General features: G+C 43.3%; 1 long non-coding RNA gene across 1 annotated transcript in view; it reads right to left on the bottom strand.

The window, feature by feature from the left end:
- Positions 1–11316, bottom strand: part of LOC308479836 — a 99432-nt gene extending 88116 nt beyond the window's left edge. Inside the window, exon 1 of the long non-coding RNA XR_013987840.1 lies at positions 11025–11316. This is a non-coding gene — a long non-coding RNA (uncharacterized lncRNA). The remainder of the gene's footprint in view (positions 1–11024) is intronic.
- Between the last annotated feature and the right edge of the window lie 4622 nt (positions 11317–15938).

Here is a 15938-nt window from a genome sequence, read left to right as displayed (position 1 = left end):
CTTATGGAGAAGGCACACAAAGAAGGGCCTCAGATGATGATCTCAGGGTCTGGGTAGGTTCATATAGGGAGTGGCAGTCCTTCAATTAATAAGGTATTACTGTCCTGAGCCATTTAAGGCTTTATAGGACAAAACCAGCACTTTTAATCGGGCCTGGAAACTAATTGGCAGCCAATGCAATTGGGCCAGGATTGGTGTTATATGCTCAAACCACCTTACCCAGGTGAGCAACCTGGCGACCAAAGCAGTTTCTGTGCCGAAACCAAGCCTAGACCATCAGTTTCCTCCAAGAGCACCTGGATCTGGTCCACAATCCAATATTACCATCTACTGAAAGACAGAAATACTACTTATGCTATTAAATCTCTGAAAGCTTTCAGATTGGGCCACTATGGGTCACTTAAGTTGATTCATGATTTTCAAACTTTCTAACTTTCCACATTGACTCCTCTCTCATCTCTTGAGAAGCCGCTTCATGTTTTCCATACAGCAACAATAAATTCAAGAGTGCAGACTCAATTCGTGTGGGGCACTTCCCAAAGTTAGTGGGCCTCACCGTTGCTCAACACAAACACAATGCACAACCTAGACTTGGCACAACCCCAAACTTTCCTCTGGCAACAGATTGCAGGGAAGGTAATCTAACTGAGGAATCCCTGAGAAGCTTCCAAGGAACCCCATGGCTTTCCTAGAAAATGGACTGAAAACCACTGGGCTAGATGTCTTAGAATCTTTAATAACTTTTATACATCTCCATGGGATGGAAAGCCACAGCCAGTTGTGGTTTTTCAGCACACGTACATACCGTGAAATGTACACACATGCAGCTTTGATTACTGTTGATGATGGTATGACCAGAGAATCAGAGGAATTTTCTGATTCAGACATTTGATGATCAGCTTGTTTAACTCAAGCAATGCTCCTTTTTGATACAACGACTAAAGTAAAATTTCAGCTTGTGGTGAGATATCATGACTTTCTTGAAGCAAGGGAAAACGCTATGAGTCCTATACTGTGATTTCAACTACAATTTGAGACTGTTTCAGTTCCTCCTGAAGCAAACAACATACCTTCATGACGAGCGTATAAAATTTAAAAAGGGAACTATTAAAATGCATGGCATGATCCAGCAACATTTACAGCACACACTCCTGATGGGTATGTTCAGAATACAGACAAATATCTCCCATTCAGATAATTGGGGCATAACTTCCACTGGATTGTACTTGCAGTGTTAGTTCATGGTTATTTTTAAACATTGGTAATGATACTGCCATTTTAATAATTCCAGCTCTTTTACTCAATTTTTAGATGGCAGTATTGTGGTGAAAACTATTTTAAAGTATTGCGATTTGCATCTTTCTAGTTATTTGTCACATCTAGAACATGCCTGTAGATTATTGCACAGCACAGCAAGAAAGTACTGCATACATTTCAGTGTATGCAGTTATAAATTACATATCACAGCCACTTTTCTCCAGCCACACTCACCCTACAGTTAACAATGACAAGGAATCAAGCATGCTATAATTTGCTCCCTCCCTCCCTTATAATGCCTGTGGGTTTCTTTTTTTTTCTCTCTCTCTCATATCCAGTGAGAATAAGCAGTGTGTGCCTGCGTGCAGGATGACACTAAGGATGCTTGAAGAACCCGATTGTTGTGAATTCTGATACCAACTGATTCACAACCTCCCAGAACCCGAGTTACCCAAGGCTTTTCACACTTTCCAAATGTTCTAACACAGGTGTTGGTGCAAAATAAAACTATCGAAATGTTTTTGAAGTGTGGGTTTTCAAAGAAAGTACATTTAGTAATTTGTGATTTAGAAGGAAATGCATTTAGAAACACACCTTTTGAGGGAAAGCAAATATGTTAAAGTTTTGTGAATTTTCAAGCACGTTTTGTTTTAAATGCACCGAATGTGAATGAACGCAATGCAGACACCCTAGATAACCATGCCTTCTTGGGCACCACCTCATTCTAGAAAAAGGACTCCACCTACATCCTCCACACAGAGACACATAAAAACAGTTAACATAGCAATTCTAGTCCAACCCATATACATCAAATATTCCTAATTATTTCAGCTCTGGCAAGCAAGGATGCAAGACAAAGGCGAGATTGATGTAGTATGTCTCACAATGGCTCTACTGATTTCTCCACTGGCCCTTCCTCTGCACATGGTCAATTAGAATTGAAAATCCTGTGCTGATTTCATTCTCTGGAATTTTTAAGCAGGTCAGGAAGAAAGATGTTATTGAAAGGAAAACTCTCATCTAAATAAGAAAAGAGCACGTGGCCATCTGGTTCAGTTCTACCGTACAGAAAAGTCGTTGAAACTCAGACTCTCTCTCTCTCCCCCCCCCCCCCGCCTCTCTTTCTGTGCAAGAGTTTGCCAAGGAATCAAAGAGTGTGTTTACATTTAGGTTCCCTTAACATATTTTTATCTCCAAAAATGTTCTGCGCAGCTCGTTTCCTTTCTATAGATGCATATGTTCGCTTACTCATGTCCCTTGCTTAGCAAGATTTGTAGGCTCAGTCGCTGGCAACAGGCTTGATAAAGGTTGGGGCAATCCAAGCAGTCCTTTTAACGTTCTAAGAATGTCTCTGATATAATTTTTTCCTCAAGGCTGTAAGGATGGCTTCACGTACTAAGTCTTTCCTACATGGAAAGGGCTACACCTGGCTTGAGAGCAGTACATGTGAAGAGGATCCAGGAGTCTTGGTTGACCACAAACTTGACATGAGCCAACAGTGTGACGCGGCAGCTAAAAAAGCAAATGTAATTCTGGGCTGCATCAATAGGAGTATAGCATCTAGATCAAGGGAAGTAATAGTGCCACTGTATTCTGCTCTGGTCAGACCTCACCTGGAGTACTGTGTCCAGTTCTGGGCACCACAGTTCAAGAAGGACACTGACAAACTGGAACGTGTCCAGAGGAGGGCAACCAAAATGGTCAAAGGCCTGGAAACGATGCCTTATGAGGAACGGCTAAGGGAGCTGGGCATGTTTAGCCTGGAGAAGAGGAGGTTAAGGGGTGATATGATAGCCATGTTCAAATATATAAAAGGATGTCACATAGAGGAGGGAGAAAGGTTGTTTTCTGCTGCTCCAGAGAAGCGGACACAGAGCAATGGATCCAAACTACAAGAGAGAAGATTCCACCTAAACATTAGGAAGAACTTCCTGACAGTAAGAGCTGTTCGACAGTGGAATTCGCTGCCAAGGAGTGTGGTGGAGTCTCCTTCTTTCGAGGTCTTTAAGCAGAGGCTTGGCAACCATATGTCAGGAGTGCTCTGATGGTGTTTCCTGCTTGGCAGGGGGTTGGACTCGATGGCCCTTGTGGTCTCTTCCAACTCTATGATTCTATGATTCTACTGCACTGGATACAGCATGAAATCTGGGTGTAGACCATAACACATTTGACGTTAAGTAGGCACCCTGGAAAGCCACAACTCATGCTATGCTAAACTTTCATTTCTGACATGGGAAAGTTTATACCCCATTAAATGAGGTACAAACATTTCTGGGTTCCTGACAGATGTGTCGACCCATTTCTTTTCCCTTGCCGCTGTCCTGCCTCCCCTTCTGCATTACCGGATGCTTTACAAAACGCATAGCGTAGATTTCTACCTTTGCACTTATGTGCTGTCCATGTGTCAATTTATTTTTGGATGAACGAAACCAGGTTACCTCCTGATCCACAGTCCAGCTATTTAAAATATTTGGAATTCTATGCCTCCTCTGCTGCCACCGCCCTTTTTTGACTGCATGGGCACAATAACATAAATCTGGCAGTTCGCTAATTGGGGCGGGGATTATTTATATGTGGAAGAAGTTTTAAAAAAAACATGCTGGAAATACAAGAGTAGTGATGTACAAAAGTGGATGGAAATTAAACAGAACAATGTGTATTGTCTAAGTCTAAGTGTATACTTAATGTGCAAATTATTTTGGAAATGTGCACAAGCCATTTGTGTAAGTGTGCAGGCATTTTGTAAACATTTTGAAATTTATCCCCAATTACTACTGTTCCTTTTCTTTTACCAAACGCAGCCAGACAGGCTGCAAGCTACAGGGGAAGACTAGCTAAGGAGGAGCTGTTTAACCCTTTTCTCCTTGGTGACGTTACCATTAAAGTGATTTACACAAGAAAAAAAATACAGAGGGTATAGGGTTAGTAAGCACCTTCCCTACCCCACACCCCATCAACTTATCCCAGCCACACAATATTCTGTCTGTAAATTTCATAGTTACAAGTTAACTACACACAACTGAGCATCACACGACACTGGGCAGCATGTTTATGAATCAAAGTTTCGTAGCATTTTTTCCACCAAAATTTGGGGTGCTGAGATCAGACCATATCCTAAAGGCTTGCCAAATTATCTCCTCCACCATACTTTGGCATACGCACACCACAAATGTGAATGGTTCCAAAACCTACAGATCTGCAGGTGGCTGGCCACAGACCATATGTTTTGAGGGGGGGGAACAACCCCCATTACCATTAGTTGAGACACAGGGAGCAAGCTCGCTACAGGCACATCAGCAACAGTCCCACTGAAACAGCAGCTGTAACACTGAAGCACTGCAATAAGAAGTGCTTCTTTAATGATCTGCATCCCCCTTACCAGCTCCTACCACCAGGCAGAACACCAAGTGGAAGCATTGTTCAAATTCTAATTATTTCCAATAACCATGATTTCTACTCCAGCTTGTTACAAAAGCCGATCTGTTAAAAAAGGTGTTATTGCTAGGTTCATTCAGAGGTGACGGTTATAGGGAAAGGGTGCGGTGCTGAGTGTATTTCTTGCATCGATTTACAGATGTTGGTGGCAATGCTGGAAGCAGTGGGGGGTTGAAGCAGGCATGCAGCAACGACCTTTGTTTCCTGCACATGCAACCCTGTCCTTTTTGGAAGGCTCAGAACAGCTCCTGTCCTTGGGTTCTCCTTCTGGCACTTCTGGCATCTATCCTTTGCATGCAGTCACCTAAATGATGTACCCTGTCTGCTACAGTCTGGAAGCGAAGATGGAGAAGAAGACATTCCGGTAGTGGAAGTAGGAGGACCTGCTTCAGCAATGGTTGCCTAATTAGCACCATGTGAGAATACCCAACACGTAATTTGAGAAGATGTGGGTAAGGGCTGATGCAAACTTCATGCAGTAATTACAACAGTCAATGCCTTGAATATATAAATCAGGACATGTATTTAAAGCAGTGCTGGATGCATGGTATTGAGTCACGCTGAATTTGCTATTCCCAGTATAGGTCTACTGCGTGTTCCTGTGCAAAGGCAAATCTTAGAGTTTGTGGTCCTGTTTCTATGAACACTGGTTTCGTCCATAGAAGAAACGAGCTTGCTGCATAATGTCTGAATGGGTTCTTCCAGCCAAGGAATAGGAGAGGCTGATCAGCAGAGGGAAACTCAACTACAGGTATGTATGTGTAAGTGTGTGAACATGTGTGTGCACCTAGATAGAAAGGGCACAAGTGTACAACACTGGATTCTTCAGCAGACTGTGAATATACATTTTCACAGTTATTCTGGAAATACAGAAGAACCAGATTTCTGAATCGGGCGCCACAATGTCACACATAAATTTAAAGAACCATTCTGGGCTAGTAGTAATAACAAACGAACTCTCAAAATTATCCACTCTGTCTGTAAACAGAGAAATTGGTGGTGGGTGGGTGTTTTCACCAAATTGCTTATGGGAGAGGAAAAACTATTCAACAGTTAACACATAGGAATATAGGAAGGTGCTTTCTACCAAATCAGACCATTGGTCCATCGAGTTCCTTATTGTCTGACTGGCAACAACTTGCGAGGGTTTCAGATGGGGGAATTCCCAACCTTATCAGGACCTGCCGAAGATTGAAGCTGGGATTTTCTACATGCAAATCATACGCTCCACCACTGAGTTACAGCTCTTCCCCTTTCTTGGGGAGACCATTTGCACTGACGATAGCACAGCTTCCTTCTTTTCTCCCTAAGGTTCTTTTTGTTGTTGCTGCTGCCATCTTGTTGCAACACAGGTACAGAAACTGTGTAGGCAACCCGGCCACCATTTTTGCATCCTCCACAATGCCCTAGACCAAGCGCCATTCCAGGGCATGATGTGTGTGTGTGTGTGTGTGTGTGTGTGTGGAGAATGATGACTGCCACACACAAACACAAAATGAATAATAGTAAGAGAGAATATCTTGATTTTTGATACTCCTTCAGAATGAACTTACACAACTGTGCAACAAACTATTTATTAGATGTAGCTACCGTTCAGAAGATTATACCAAGGAAAGTATCAGTATTGTAATAAATCCCACTTAAAAGTGGGCGAACTGTACAGCAACGGTTTTTGATCCTGGATAAACTTAATTCAGTTGCAGGTTCCCATTTACAAAGGCAAGAACAGCAGTCCTGTAACTAAAAGGTTTAAGTTTAAAACTTTTTGTACTAATGAATGTATATTGACTCAGAAGTGGAGATGAAGCTGCACATTGTGTATGTTTCTGACTGTGATTCTTCTTTTTTCTTCCCTTTTTACATATTTATTTTGTTTTACAAAGCCACAAAGGCTGTGATTTGAAACACAAGTGGATTTTTGAGCCCTCTCCCTTTTCACCATTACTCCACTGAAATCAACTGAAATCCAGCTGTTTTCACCCCAATGAAGAAACTGTATGGGTGCCCATATAATTTCCATTGAGGATTTCAAAACAGCGAACAGTCAGTTTTCAACCTTTCTCTTCACACTTTGAAGGAGACCAGTACTGTACATTTTTTTTAATAAATCACAAGATCACTTACCGCCATTGAAGGCTGTTATTGCCCACTGTGGTGAAGTTCTGGTCATTTACAGGTAAGATGTGAAGTAACACACTAGGATTATGAAATCTTTTTAAGTAAGTATTGAATATAAGATGTATATTAACATCTGTTGGTGCATTAAATAGGTAGAAATCAGGGATAAATGCATTTTTGGAGATGCTGTAACCTCTCTAGTTATTTGAAGTAATTAAAAAAAACTGCTTTAAGAGGTAAGTAAACTGAATAAATGACAGTGATAATGAAAATAGAGCACATTAAGAACGCTAGAATGAATGTGTTTTCATGAACAACCTTTCAATTCCTTACCCACTCACACTGGAAAAAACCCTATTGGGCTTAATGGGACTTAATTTTAAGTACTTCAATACACACTTACAAGGAAGTAAGTCCATTTGAACTCTAGGTATACATTTATAGTATAGTGCTGTTACATACTGAGAACTTAGACTGCTGGAATTCCACTACCCTATCAGAACTAAGTAAGGAGTTTTAAATGTCGTTTTGTCGTATGGATGGTATTTTCATACACATGCAATAGTCTGCATTACAATGCAGATGGACAACATTATAGGTCTCCTCTTTAAATAGAAATTTTAAGGAAATGTTTTGTTACACTATATCAGTTAACATGTTACTCAAGTTACTTTGCCATATGTGTGCAGACAATGTTTCCATTGAAATTATTTAGAGAATGCCATTACTCCCGCCCCCTGCCCAACACACATACTTTCTTGCATAAAAATGCCTTCAGTGGGTCAGGGGAACTTTTAGAAAGAAAGTTACTAGTTGAATGCACCACTGAAAACAAAAACAAATGAATAGAAAATCAATTTACTCATTGGAGTAAACCTGAAAGAGTAAAGCTAAAGCACTTCACAAAATTACAGATGTATCTTTTTTTTAAAAAATCAACAACAACACTTTATTTGCATTCCTCCCTCACTGCATAGGTTTCACTCTCAATAACATTGTTTGCTATAAATGTATTATAATGGCCAAATCCATATTGCATGGCTGGGCACAGAATACTGGTTGGTATGTGAAATGAGAGATGTGAATGAGAGATGTGTGACCTTCCCACCCTTTCACCTAAGAGATTTCACTAATATTATTTTAAAACGACGTCAACGTTCTCTTTAACTGGCCAAATTTCAGGCAAAAGTTTCAAACATCATTAGTGAAATTTATCAGGTGAAGAGGCAACAAGGTCACAACACTTCCCTATTCAAAGCCACTTTCATTGCTTTTCCACCAGGTTTCCATAACCTGGCACATTTTAGGCTGGCAAAAGCAGTTCTACACCAACCAGTACTCTGTGCTAAGCTGTGCCATAAAAGAATCAACCCACACATTATAATGTATTTACCGTGCAAAACCCACAGGAAATATTTTCCTAATCTTTATCAACATTTTGTTAACTTCCTGCAAAACTCATACCTATGCATCACCTGTTAAGGATCATCCAAAACAGCTCTGAATTTGGTTTCAGGCAAAATTTCCTAGTGACTCGACTCTAAATATTTCTTGTCTTTAAGGCTACAGTCCTGTACATACTTACCTGGGAGTAAGCCATTGAACTGCACATCATCAGACTTACTTCCAAGTAAACAAATGTAGAATTGCACAGTTACTCATCTCCTTTTAAGTAATTCACAGGCCACATCGAAATTTTAAGTGCAGCTCTGAAGATATAAGCACCTCAGTGTTTCACCCCGAAGTCCAACTTTATGAAAGTGTTGTTTCTCAAAACAATGCAATAGCTGCCTAACAAGGGGGATAACAGCAAAGTAAATGACTTGATGCTTCTTACAAATGGGTTATTGAATTACCTTGGCATGTTTATGTATGTTCGTCTAAACACAGTAATCTTTTTTTTTAAGGGGGGGAGGAGAAGCACCATGCAAGACACATGTGTGCAATGTCTTTCTATACACTCCACACTTTCTAAAAATAATGCCTGTGGGAACTGTCACATAACTGTCATAGTATATGAAATGCACAGCACATGAACGCTAAAGTAAACTCTGAGCTTGACAAAACTGCAATGAGGAGCAGATAGTGGTGCTTGCAAATGCATTGCGAGGGACAGAGAGAAAATACGTGTCAAAACGGGTCCTCGCCTGGCTAGAGAAAGGGGATATTGTTTGCTTGGGTCTTGCCACGGTGTGAGGAGCAAGACTCCCACCCTTCTTCTGCATGCAGTTGAAGAATAAGCCTGGCGTGCATTGCGTGCAGGCTCCTTGATTGGAGAATGGGGAAAGGGGGGGGACCTGGCTGGAATCCAGACAGGCTGGAGTAAAGCGCTCTGTTGATCATTATGTCTGGCCTTCAGGTGTCTCAGCTCACAGTGGGCGGTGGTTGGGGGAGGTGTAGATAACAGTACGGCAGACAAAGAAGAGGAAAAAATAAAGAGTGTTGCTTTGTGTGTGTGTTTAAAAAAGGTTATGAGATATTTTCACGCCGAGTCCTCCTTTTAGAAAACGCATTCCTTGGGTTCCTTTCCCAACAAACCACAGCAAGCGTAGGCTCTGCCCGCGAATATTTATTTCCAGATGTAATTAGGAACGTCTGGAGTCTCACTAAACCATTTTCTCATTTTAATTGAAATTCATATTTCAAGGGGCGTTGTTTTGTTTCGCTGTGGGTGAACCAAGAAACAGTTTGCATGTCTCTCTCTGTGTTAGGTTTTGCTCAGCACTTTCTTACAGACCCTGCTTAGCTGGGTCTGAATCAGATTTCTATTGTCCTGTTCGCCCTCCCCTCCTCCCCTCCCCTCCGTCCCAAACCGCTCCCCTGTGAAGCTAGTTTCAGAATGCAACTTTCTCATAAAGGGTCGCATTTTTCTACTCTTTAGTGCCTGGTGAGAATTCTTTATGCGAGCATAAGCTGTAAATCAAAGTGCCTTGCTATACTCCGAGACTCTTGAATTCATTTTTCCCCCTTCTCGGGAGGAGGGGAGAAAAGGGGGGCAAAGAAGGAGAAGAAGAAGAAGAAGGAGTAGGAACTACCCCCCCTTGTGCTTTGTCTGTTGCTCCTGCTTGAGAACTTGTAAATCTCACGCAGCAAAAGCAACTTGAATCTCTCATGGTGTGTGTGTGTGTGTGTGTGTGTAAAAAGCACCAGGGAAAGCCTCCTTATTATGAATGTCTTCTGATCGCCTTGTCTTCTCTTCCCTCTGATCTTGTGCTATGAAGAGAGTCCCATACCGCTTTCCTTTTTCTTCTCTTCTTCTTCTTCTTCCTTCTTCTTCTCCCAAGCCCATTGGGAATTCAAGCAAATTCAAAATCAAAGGCGAGAGAATTCCAATGCGTGTCTATGTGTGTTGGGGTTTCTTTTGGGGGGGTGGGGGGAAGCAACCTCTCTGCCCTAGGTGCAATTAAATTATCCTAGGCAGGCAAAGAAATAAATAAATCGCTGGAAAGAGATTTATTTATTTATATGTCAGGAAAGAAAGAAAGAAAGACAGACCGACAGACAGAGACAGACAGACATCCTACTCGAAAGAGGGGGGGTGAGAGTGGAGTGGGGGGGTCTCTTGCCCCACAGAACCTTGTCCAGAAGAACCTGCGAGGCGTTTCGTCCCCGAAGTGTCTCCGGGCGGCCTCATTATCATAACTGTCAGATGCCTGCAAAGTGTGGCGCGTCCTCCCCTCGCCAGCTGACTTGGCAAAGTTTGTCCCTCGCTTCCCCGACGCCCCACCCGGAGCGCCGCACCTCACTCAAGACCCCCCGAGAAAGGAAGACGCGGAAAATCAATAAGGAGCCGAGCGTCCTCGTCGTCCGTCCCCCCCCCCTCAGACCCTCTTTCCTCGTCGCCGCCGTCCCCCCCCCCCCGCAGCCAGCCAGCCACCCCACCTTCCCCCTCCTCGTTTTCCCTCACGAACAAAGCAGGACACTGTCTGTGATAAGCAGCGGCGTGGCTTCGCAGACTTTTGCCCTGAGGGAATAACTCTGCACATTTTATATATATATCAAAAGAAGTTGAGGGCTTCTCGGAATATCGGCAGGCGACCCTCTCTTCCCCCCACCCCCGCAAAGTCTTCTCCTCAGGAATGCCCCCACCTGCGCGCCAACGGCGGGTCCGCCGAGTGAGGGGAAGCGTTTTTTGACACATGCCCGGGACCGAACCCGCCGCTCAGAGAAGAAAGAAGGGGATGGGCGGGGGGGCGACGAGGGACGGGACTCACCGTTTCCCGCTGAGGCGAAGTCCCTCCGGCGTCGTCGGCGAGCTGGACGCGGCGTGAGAAGCATACCAAAGATGCAGAATTCCCAGGGGTTGGATGCGTGGGGGGCCGGGGCAGGGGCTGTGTCGGGCCGGGCCGAAGAAGAAGAAGAAGAAGAAGAAGAAGAAGAAGAAACGGAAAGGAGGGCGGTGGTGGGAAAGTCTCCCTTGTCCAGCAGCTGCCGCTGCCGCCGCCGCCTCGAACGGGGCGCTCCCCTTTGGCGCGCGCAGAGACATCCCACCGCCGGCGCGAGCTGGCCGACCTGAATTGAAGAACTAAATAGCGCCCGTGTGAAGAGACAGGGTGATGGTGATTGTTGGAGGTGGGCGGGCGGGCAGGCGGGGTGGGGTGGGGAGGGGAGGGGGGTCTAAGCATCGTCACGTGAGGCGCGACGCGCTCCCCCATTGGCGGCGAAAGCATAACTTGGGCACCCCTTCGCCTTTCTCCGACGCGTCGCTCGGCGAGAGTTGGGAGTGCGCGCGCCGAGGGAGAGCTCGTCTGTCTTGTCTGTCTGGGTCCTCCTCCTCCTCGCCGCCGCCGCCGCCGCCACAGTCCGTGTGGAAGAATGACTGTAGGGTTTCCGAAAGGGACGGGATTAGTAGAGGCGCGAGGCGGCGAGCGTGAAGTCATTCTCCGGCTGAGGCGGGAGGGTGGGTGGGAATTGGGAGGCGGCAGGCCACCGCCCCTACACGCACACGCGGACACACACACACACATACACCGCGCGTGTGTGTATATTGTGTGGTGAGGAAAGCGAGCCCCGTCGAGGCGCGTCCGTAGCGCGCGCTTTCCACACGGGGCTTCGTTTGGGGTCTGAGGGAAGTGTTTGAAGAAGAAAGAAAGAGGGTGGGAAGAAAGAAAGAAAGAAAGAAAGAAAGAAAGAAAGAAAGAAAGAAAGAAGCTTCCGTTCAGGGTTCACTTAAGGATTTGGAGGTTTTGGTCGACACACCATGAACAAGGGCTTCGCTTCACGCTGAGGAATTTCTCCCTCAGAAGAGCGTCTGCGCGTTTCATAGCCTGTTGAACAAAAGGAATGCGCTTCCGCACTGTTCATATTTTCTCACTCCCTTAAAAAAAAAAACAAAAAAAAAAAACCGTATCGTAGTGCAACTACGAATCTCTCAACCCCCCCCCCCCCCCCAAATGAATGGAAAGTACGTCCAACTTGGGGCTCCACTTTCTTTTAGGAAATCTGACAAACGTGGTCTCGACCTTTTTAACCAACTCAGTCTTTTGTCTTCCCTCTTTCCTCACACATGACCTGTTATCTTCCACATTTTCGCCCATATCTGCCTGGAATTTCACTTTGTCGCCTGTCTCTTTGTAGCACATCCGTTTCTGGCCACTGCAATCATAGAAACTATTATTTCCTTACCCTGAAAGAATTCCTTATACGTTTTGTATTGGCTGACAAGAAACAAGAAGAGGCTCCTTGAACTGCCTATGTATTTATCAACCATGAAATATTTTTTTCCAATATTCCTTTACACTTGGATAATTAACCACGAATTGATACTGGTTTTGACATGTGCTTCACATTTTTCAATACACCAAAAGGTAGCACTGATTAATTTTGTCATTCATTTGAAACTGTTTTCTCTCATATTTACACACATTCTTTTCAAAGGTGTTCGCAGAACTCAAAAGGGATTCATTTCTGGGGCTCCCTTTATCATTGAGTTTTCATTATGTCAGAGAAACAGCCTTGGTTTTACATTAACGTGACATCCAGGAGACATAAATCCATCACATTAATTATGATTTTGTATTAGCTACTGGCTAAAAACATTAGCCCCTTTTACTGGGTCACAGACGAAAGAGTATGTGTCATCTGACTACCTATGTAAAATTCAACCTCACCATTATTCTGTGTAGCACAAAAGTCTCATGGTTGGACAAACACAAATTCAATCCGCAAGAGGTTTGTAAAACATAATAACGGCATGATTGCAATAACGAAGCATTTATTAAGATGCTAATTGGGGCTGCAAATGGTATTCAGCTCCAGTTCAAAATCTGCCTGTCTCAATTTCTTATGCTGGCATTGACCGTAACTTGAAATAGCACATAGTCAAGTGTGGCCGCCTCAGATTAACTCTCGCCATAAATGCCAATAACTGGAAGCATTGAAGAGAGAGAGAGAGAGGGAAGGTATCTGCTGCTGGAGGTGTCTCTAAAGTGAGGCACTTTGTTTATGAGGTGAGAGGTTGGGGTGGAAAGACTAGCAAGTGTAAAAGGAACAGCTGTGGGGGCTGGGAAAGCAGAATAGGACGGCCACAAAAATCTGTCTTACACCAAGTCAGGCCATTAGTTCATCCAACTCAGTATTGTCTACACTGACAGGCAACTCTCCCAGTCCTACCTGGGGGTTGAATCTGGAACCTTCTACATGCAAAGCAAGGGCTCTAGCACTGAGCAGCTGTCCTTCTCCATCTGCCAAAGCACCCACTTAATGCCCCCAATACAGTCAGTAGACTGATTTCCTCAGGGAAAGGGAAATGTCCTGAATTTAAGCCAGACCCAGGCGGAGAGCTAGTATTCTGTAAGCGCAGTAACTGGACAGCAGGGAAGTCCTTGGTTTATCTCTCGCCAACAGCTGAAATTGGGAGTTAGAATGTACAAGCTAAGTAACTTAAACCATGGAGAAATGCTTTAGGATCCACACATGATATTCATTTAGATTTAAATCTGAGATTGATTCAGCAAAAAAAGATATATGATATTTTGGGTATGTTGGACTCAACAATGTCTTCTGTGGAGGTGACAGCTGAGACAGCTCAGTTGGTAGAACATGAGACACTTGATTTCAAGATCATGGGTTTGAGCCCCACATTGGGCAAAAGATTCCTGCATTGCCGGGGGTTGAACTAGATGACTCTTGGGGTCCCTTCCAAGCCTATTCCATGATTCTCTACAATAAGGTGTTGTTTAACTCAGATATATGCTGGAGGTGAAATGCCTCCTTGACACTTGTCCTTATGATAATCTGCTCTTTGGTCTGAAGTTGTTGTCTGTATTAATCTTGTCTTGGCAAATTCCTATATTCATGGACAGTCGCGTACTTTTAAATGGCACACCTGTAGTATGGGGACAGGGCAACAAAAATGGATTTTTATTAGAAACTTATACTTGAAGCCTGGGAGGATAAATTCTCACCATCTATTATGCAATGGTCTGAAGGCATCATTGCCCTTGCCACATCTGAGCATAATTTCTATAAGCATCAACTTCATTTGGATAGCTACGTGGACTTTTGGAAGGCATATCTGTATCTCTAAATTAAGAAGGACGTTTCTTGTATTGTGACTGTGAACTGGTGGCTTTGTTTTGTTTTGTTTTGTTCTGTTGTTGTTGTGTGTTTGTTTTCCATACTTTTGGGTTCCCCCCTTTTCCCTTTAATAATTTTGCAATAATAAATAAAAACCCAACCAGTAACATGCATTAGGTGGCCTTAGGCTGTGGTTTCCCTTGCACACAAATACACACATCTGCAGCATGGGGTTAATAACTCTGACCTACTTTACAAGGTTGCTGGAAGGTTTACTGGGATAATGTACTGAAGCAATCTAAACACTCTGAATCACTATATATTATTTATATTATTATTAAGAACCATAGAATGATAAAATTCCTCAGAAATGTGTGTTGTTGTCCAATGTGCAGATACTATACCACCTGCACATGAGCAGCTAGAAACATTATATGTGCTTACATTGTGTATTTGGGGCCTCCCAGATGCCCTTAGAGGTATAGGTCACTTTTAGCTTTTGAGACTCCTAGCCATAATAATAATATTTTTAAAAAATAGCAACACAGAAAAGCAAAATAAGGCATGCAAAAAAGTGAATGGTTTATTTATACAATCAGCTGATCGGAGAGGACATGCTCGTCAAGGCGTAATCTTGTGCCATCAGACCCGATATATTTTTCTTAGTACTTATTGACATCTTAAAGGGTACTGGTTGTTTGAATTTTGTTCTGATCTTTACATTCTTAACCTTGAAAAATGTACAGTTAATGGGTTTTCTTGCAGTTTTCAGTTTCTTTTCCATTCATTGTATGGAATAAAACATGTGTTGTTGTTTTACATTTGAAACTCTGTAGACTACTGATAAATAGCAAACTTGAATATTGGAAGTTGATTGGAATTAATTTTAAAATGAAATGATTTTATAATGTTTTGTCATTTTACTTTTGTTAGCCGCTCTGAGCCCGGCTTCAGCTGGGGAGGGCAGGATATAAATAAAATTTATTTTTATTGTTATTATTATTCGCTCGAAAGTTCCAGTTGTAAACAATAGGAAGTGACTATGTGGTTCTGTACAATGCAGTAGACTATATTATTGGAGGCTAGTTTTTACACATACACACACACCTTCTGTCTCTATGCTCCTCCTAGACAAGCAAAAGGAGTCATCAGAATTCTAGGAAACATTCCAGCTGAGTAAAAAACCTCAAGGAAGGTGTGGAGCAAGCCAGTGAGGGATATTGCCCAGGGAGAGTTCTGACAGTCAGATAGAGAGGTGGAGGGTGGGTGGGTGTAAATTTGGTCCTTGGACCTGAAGTCCACCACCACTCTGGTGAAAATGGATTCAAAGTGCTGGTGTTGACCTATAAAACCTCAACACGTTAAGGATCGCCTCTCCCCATACAAACTGACCCGAACTCTGCACTTGTCATCTGAGGACCTTCTTGATGTCCCCCATCCCAAAGAGATTAGATGGGCCTTTTCTGTGGTGGCTCCCCAATTGTAGAATGCTCTCCCCAGAGGGGCTTGCCTGGCACCGTCATTACATGTGTTTAGGCACCAGGCAAAAACATTCCTCTTTACCCAGGTCTATGGCTATTAAATAATTTATGACCTGTGAAAGTGTCAGG

The sequence above is a fragment of the Podarcis pityusensis genome (genome assembly GCF_964106645.2).
Source record: "Podarcis pityusensis genome assembly, chromosome: 6".
Lineage (NCBI taxonomy): Eukaryota > Metazoa > Chordata > Lepidosauria > Squamata > Lacertidae > Podarcis > Podarcis pityusensis.
The sequence above is the reverse complement of the archived record's forward strand: the minus strand, read 5'-3'. Positions and strand labels throughout refer to the sequence as shown.